This window comes from Brassica oleracea, chromosome C5 (assembly GCF_000695525.1).
Source record: "Brassica oleracea var. oleracea cultivar TO1000 chromosome C5, BOL, whole genome shotgun sequence".
NCBI classification, from domain to species: Eukaryota; Viridiplantae; Streptophyta; class Magnoliopsida; order Brassicales; family Brassicaceae; genus Brassica; species Brassica oleracea.
The window spans coordinates 11,833,907-11,841,328 of NC_027752.1; the positions used below are offsets into that span (position 1 = coordinate 11,833,907).

At 34.8% G+C, this 7,422-nt stretch overlaps 1 pseudogene; it reads left to right on the plus strand.

The window, feature by feature from the left end:
- The first annotated feature begins 4,839 nt into the window (after positions 1–4,839).
- LOC106344527 lies at positions 4,840–6,486 on the plus strand (annotated as a pseudogene).
- Positions 6,487–7,422: the final 936 nt, after the last annotated feature.

Genomic DNA, 7,422 nt, shown 5'->3' on the forward strand with positions numbered 1-7,422 from the left:
TTTAAATTATGATATTGTTTTTATGTTGTTTTCTATTTATTTAAATTTTTTGTATCAAATATTACAATATGAAATAATAATAAAAATAATATATTTATATTATTAAATCTATTTTATTTGATAAAAAATATTTCTATTTTATATATCACCATATATTAAAATTTATTTCTAATTTTGAAATTATAAATAAGGTCAATTTGATTATTTTAATTATTTGTGGTACTTTAGAAACAAATAAAATGATAAAAACTAAAAGATAATAATTTAAAAAAATAAATCAATATATTTTAAAATGGACTGACACGTGTCAGTTACGAGACATGTTTTAGCTATTTATTATGAGTTTAGGTATGCAATTCAAATTCCTATTTAGTATAGAAATGTTTTGGCACGTTAATATCGTTTGAGTATGTATTTTCCCTGGATTCGTAGTACGAGCATGAATAAGCCGTTTTACCGTGTGTTTGCGGTAGGTGGATCATACGTACGGGTATTATGGTAAATAGCGTCAGGATTGGTGGAAAGGTTATTTTTCTCAGTTTGTAATATATGGTAACCGGTTTACGTGTTTTATTACACAACCATTTTCGGTTTAGCTTCTTTAGAAATAGATTCGTTGCATGTTTATGTTTTGAACTTTTGATGTTCAAGATTTTTTTTTTAATAAAATGTGATCTCATGTTTGTGTGTATTTGTACACATGTTGAGTAGTAAATCAAAGTTAATTATTATATATACTGATTGATAATATATAAAAACATGAAAAAATGGATAGAGATCTAAAATTGTGGTTGAGTAAAAGCTATATAATCTCTCGCCTCACCTAACACCAGTCGTGAAGAGCAGAACCCCACCATAATCTACTTCGCCAACTCCCACTTTTGATGTAACCTTTATTTATTTTTAATTGTTTATCGTTTCAAATTTTATCGATTTAGATATGTTAGTGTTTACCAAACCTTTTTGGCTCACCCAATTCGTGTTCTAATGCCATTTATAATTGTTATTAACGATTAGTACTATATTTTCAGACAGAAAACTGAAAACTTTAAATTTCTGAAAAACATATGTTCCGGACTCCTCATAACTCATAAGATCAAGGACCACAAATAATGGATATATCTATGAGACTATGAAGTTTTGGTTTTGGTTCTGTTTGTTATACCGTCCTCAAAAATTGTTGTAGGTAGAGAAAAATGCATATGAGAAGAAGGGAAGAGCATATTCTTTTACGTGGAGAGGTGATTATAATCAAGTGAGGTCGACCACACGGAGTCTTGTCCTTCAATATGTTGGTGGAAAGGAGATGTTAGGTGAGTTGACTTTAGGGTTATTTGCTTTTTACAAATATAAGAATGCTACAACCACAGTTCGGGAACGCGCTAGGCACTAGTCGGACGGTCGGGTTGGACTTAGCGTCTAAAGAAAAAATCGGAGGTTAATCAAAAATTATGCGGAGCGGAATTTTTAGATAGTTTACTATGTTATAAAACATGTTAATCTTTAATTGTGTATAACATTAATACATTTTCATGTTTAAGATTGTATAAAACACACAAATAGAATATATAAACTTAATATAGTGTAATTTTCATCAAAATTATGAATATAAATGATATTTATAAAATTTTAGATCAAATAAAAAAATAAAAATATTATAAAAAATAAAAAAAAAAAAAAAAAAAAAAAAAAATAGATTAGGCGGCTAGGCGGTCATTTAGGCGGCTAGGCGGTCATTTAGGTGGTCTAGGCGGCAAAAAATCGGATATCCGACTTTTTAAACCAATTTGGCATAAATCGGGGCGAAGAGTGACGCGTAGAGCCTAGGCGGCCGATTTTTAGAACATGGGCTATAACTAGTTATCAATTTTATGAATAGAATGAATAAATGAAACTAATAAAATAGAACATAAATAAATCAATCAAAAGAATTTATAGAATGAAAGGTTGGAATTTCATTCTATCTCATTCATGAACCTTTTAAATTATGAATGTTTTATAACTAACTTTTTTCACATATTCTATAAAAAAATTATTAGAATGAGATTTATATATTTTTACTATATGTGGATGGTAAAAATTTTAGAATCTATATAAATAAATAATTACATACAATCTTATTCTAAAATTGTAATCCAATTACACCTAAGTCATTAGCAACGTCTTTAATTATCTCTTTTTTTGTAACTATTCTTTTCCTTTTCCATCTTTCTATATTGTTTTTAACTAAATCTTTTTTTTATTGTCCCTGTGTTTTACGGATATTTTGAGATATATAAGAAAATTCAAGAAACCAAAAACATATAAAGTCTAATTAGTAACCATCAAATTTGTTCTATTTTTTTCTACAATGAAAGAAATAAAAATAAAAAGTTATTCTTCATAAAAGGTAACACTTTTTAGGAATGTTAAAAAATATAGTGTTTTTCTTAACTCATTTGATCAGTAGTTATCCATCATTTGATCACTAGTTACATCCCCTATTCGAGAACGCGCTATGCGCTAGTCGGGTGGTCGGGTTGGGTCCAGCGTCTAAAGAGAAAATCGGGGATTAATCGGAAATTATGCGGGACGGAATTTTTAGATGGTTTACTATGTTATAAAACATGTTAATCTTTAATTGTGTATAACATTAATACATTTTCATATTTAAGATTGTATAAAACACACAAATAGAATATATAAACTTAATATAGTGTAATTTTCATCAAAATTATGAATATAAATGATATTTATAAAATTTTAGATAAATAAATAAATAAAAATATTATTAAAAATAAAAAAAAATAAAAAAATAAAATAAAAAATAAATAAAAAAAATAGATTAGGCGGCCGCCTAGGCGGCTAGGCGGTCATTTAGGCGGCTAGGCGGTCATTTAGGCGGTCTAGGCGGAAAAAAAATCGGATATCTGATTTTTTAAACCGATTTGGCATAAATCGGGGCGGAAAAGTGACGCGTAACGCCTAGGCAGCCGCCGAGGCGGCTAGGCGGCCGAGTTTTAGAACAGGGGTTACATCTAAGGACGGAAACAGTGTCGTAGTAGTGGAATCAGCAGACTCCACTATTTTTTTTAAACTGTTTTTATTTAATAAAAAAAAATTTGACTTCAATAAAAATAAAAATTTGACTCTACTTGCAAAATTTGACCCTGGTACAAAAAGTTTCAGGTTCCGCCACTAGTTACAGACATAGTAAGACAAGAGGTTAAGGTTGAACCAGAAGCACCGAATGAAAGTTTCTTTACCGGACCTCTTTTATATGCCTCCATTCTTTTTCTTAGTGGCCTGGGATAACTTATCTTTATCTACACTGATCTAAAGTTCATGTACAATTCAGCAGAAAGAAAAAGTTCCAACCACTTTGAATGTGTATCGGATGACTTACCAACAAGGCCGACTAAATGCCTACTGGACCATTCAAACTTACAAATAAGCCCATGCTAAGATTTAGTGGGCTTAAAAACTCCATTGAGCTCAATATTTTACTGCCATGTGTCTTATAATTTGCCATACTCATCAGTCATCACACGTTCACACGTGTTTTTTTTTTTTTTATAACCGAATGTCCTGGCCCCACCGTGGTGGTCCAGACTAGAGACCGAACCTTTTAGCGGCGCGGACGCACACCCGAAGGTGGGTCATAGCCAGGCAACGGTTTTCGGTCTTGGGCACCAGAGCAAATCCGCATGTAAATTCTCTGGTGGCCAGTGCGAGTCGAACCCGGGACCGTACTTGCAGCTGCAAGCCGTTTACCACCAGACTAACTCGTCCCGGTTCACACGTGTTTTCTTCATCATCAAATTTGTAATGATGTAGATATTGAGCCAATTGTACTTGTAAGCTGCCTTTTGGACTTTATCAAAGAATCATGCCGACAAAAAAACACTTGAACGAGTACAAAACTGTCGGGTACAAAACATGGTGAGAAATACGTCAGATATATAGTAGTTTTAGCCTTTTAGGTACATGCAGTATTTGTAACTGATTTAACATTTCTTTTTAAAAAATTAAATTTCTACGAATTACTTCATCAATCATCATAATCTCGTTTTCACCTGTTGTCCAGAGTTTTCATATTTTGTTAGAAATACGTCAGATATATAGTAGTTTTAGCCTTTTAGGTACATGCAATATTTGTAACTGATTTACCATATTCTTTCCAAACCCCAATTTAAACAGCCTAATATATTTAATGTAATACTATATAGCTGAGCAAGTTATACCCACCAATACGTTTAATTTGTTTGTTCAATGTTCTATTCTATATGGCATGTTATATCTTAATTTATAGAACTTGAAAAAGTCAATATAAAAGCTTAGATTTTCGTTTTTGTAACTAGTATACTTTTATCTCAAAAGATTGCGTTCACGAAATTTTTCCTCACAGGACCACTTTCCGAATTGTGTTTCTTACATATTTACATGCCTACATGTAGATAAACATTATCTTTAACTTTTTGGCAGCATATCAATCTTACGGCATCTAGAAATTTTCGCTCGTGACGCACGTGTCGACAATCTACGAAACCGGGCCTCGTAGTCTGGTGGTAAAGGAACCTCGGCTGAGGTGCCCGCCACCCGACTTCGAGCCCCGGCCACGGGGGTATTTACATGGGCTGCCTCTCGCCCTCCAGACCACTTCGCGTAACCAGGGGCCTTAAGTGGACGCTTAAAAATCCTGTAATGGCATGGGCTTAGGCCCGGTGGGCTAGTCGATCACGCAAAGTGGTCGGATACTAAAAAAAAAAAAAAAAAAAATGTCGACAATCTACGTACAAAAATTCAATTATGTAATCTCGCCGTGAAGTCCTTTGAAGCATAGTGAAATCGGTTCCAGAATCAATCACATCCACTGTTCCTTCTTTTTTTGACACACGAGAAAGAAAAATGGCTTCTCATACTGTTTCTAGCGGACAAAAACCACACGTTGTTTGCGTGCCTTACCCTGCTCAAGGCCATATCGACCCTATGCTGAAAGTAGCTAAACTGCTCCACAACAGAGGCTTTCACGTCACTTTTGTCAACAACGTCTACAATCACAACCGTCTACGTCGGTCGCGTGGGCCCAACGCGCTGGACCGGATTCTTACGTTCCGGTTTGAGTCTATCCCTGATGGTCTACTAGAGACTGATGGGGATAAGATGCAGGACATCCCTTCCCTTTGCGAGGCCACTATGAAGAATTGTCTAGCTCCATGTAAGGAACTTCTTCAGCGGATCAACGCCCGAGATGATGTTCCTCCGGTGAGTTGTATTGTAGCTGATGGTATTATGAGTTTCACTCTTGACGCTGCGGAGGAGCTCGGTGTCCCGGAGGTTATTTTCTGGACCACAAGTGCTTGTGGCTTCCTGTCCTATCTGTACTTTCACAATTTCATCGAGAAGGATTTATGTCCATTAAAAGGTATTATGATATTAATCAATGATTTAATCCATGTTATAATATTAAATTTAGTTTCATTTCTATTACTGAAAAATATCGAGATATTAAATTATTATTAGTAATAAAATAGCGGTGAATTTTGCAGATGAGAGTTACTTAAACACACGAATAGACTGGATTCCATCCATGAAACACCTAAAATTAAAAGACATCCCATCAGACATCCCATCCTTCATCCGTGCGACTAGTCGTGACGACATCATGCTCAATTTTTTTCTCCATGAGACTGACCAACTCAAACGCGCTTCCGCTATCATTCTCAACACGTTCGATTATCTTGAGCATGACACCATACAATCTTTGCAGTCTATTTTACCTCCGTTATACCCTATTGGACCGCTCAATCTACTAGTGAATCGTGATATCGAAGAGGATAGTGAGATAGGACGGATGGGATCGAGTCTATGGAAGGAGGAGAAGGAGTGTCTAGACTGGCTCGACACCAAACCTCTAAACAGCGTTGTTTACGTTAACTTTGGTAGCATAACGTGATGAGCGCAAAACAACTCGTAGAGTTCGCTTGGGGTTTGGAGGCAACAGGAAAAGAGTTTTTGTGGGTGATCAGGCCGGATTTAGTAGACGGTGAAGTGCCGATGCTTCCGCCAGATTTTTTAACCGAGACGGCTGGCCGGAGGATGCTAGCGACTTGGTGTCCTCAAGAGAAGGTTCTTGCTCATCCAGCGGTAGGAGGGCTCTTAACGCACTGTGGATGGAACTCGACTATAGAGAGTCTTTGTGGTGGAGTTCCAATGGTGTGTTGGCCATTCTTTGCTGAACAGCCAACAAATTGTAAGTTTTGCTGTGATGAATGGGGAGTGGGGATGGAGATCGGTGGAGATGTAGGGAGGGAGGAGGTCGAAGCGGTGGTAAGAGAGCTAATGGATGGAGAGAAAGGAAAGAACATGAGGAAGAAGGCGGAAGAGTGGATAGGCTTAGCTGAGAAAGCGACGGAGCATACGTGTGGTTCATCGGAATTAAATTTGCAGATAGTTATTAACATAGTTCTCTTACAGCACCTCCATCCTAGCATCCTAGCATCCTAGCGAAGGAGGTGACTTTCTAAACAATAAAAGGTAAAAGTATTTTTACAGGATGTTTTTTTTATCTAAGAAACTAAAGCTATTAGATACCTTTTAGATCTTTCTTTATAAAGTTAAGTGTAATAAGTGGTTAGTCTTTTAACAGAAAAAAAAAAGAATTAAGGTTTGATAGGTTGAATCCCTGGTTTTATGGTTTTTGCTCTGAGATTTAATCTTTAAATTTTTAACTATAGTTTAATTTCTTTTGTTGTAGAATTTTTTCCAAAGTACTAACCAAAAAAAATTTAAACTAAATCATGATTGTTTTAAAAGACTGTAAAAATAAAAATAGCTGTTCACGGCTACCTCTTCACTCCTAATTAGCATGCAAACGAAATGCTATTAAAACATTAAAAGAGCAGCTTTAGAGCATGATTAACCTAGAGATCCTAAATGGGTCTCTTAATTTTTTTTAATAATAAATGTGGTTTAAAAGACTCTGCTAAGAGACGGCAACATTTAGGTGCTTCAATGCAAGTTTCTTAATTAAGAGTTTTCAAAAAAAAAAAATAGTTAAACAATTTTTTTTAAAAAATAAAATTTATTTATTAAATAAAACATAATAGAAGATAACATTTTAAACATTGAATTTTAAATAAAAAAATAGAAACAAAGATTAGTTGTTCTCTTCATCACGTCCAAATTTGCACAACACATGTTCAACCAAATCATCTTTCAATTGTTGATGCATTTGTCTATCACGAATTCTAATTCGAACACCCATCATATTGGCGTTATTTGTAGGGATATCTGTAGAATATGTGAGATCGACTTGCGAACTCCCGTTGTCTTCTCCTTGTAGGAACTCTGAAACGTCAAATTGAGTGTACCCATCTCGTTCGTCTTCTACTATCATATTATGAAGTATGATACAAGCTCTCATAATCTTCCCAATTTTGG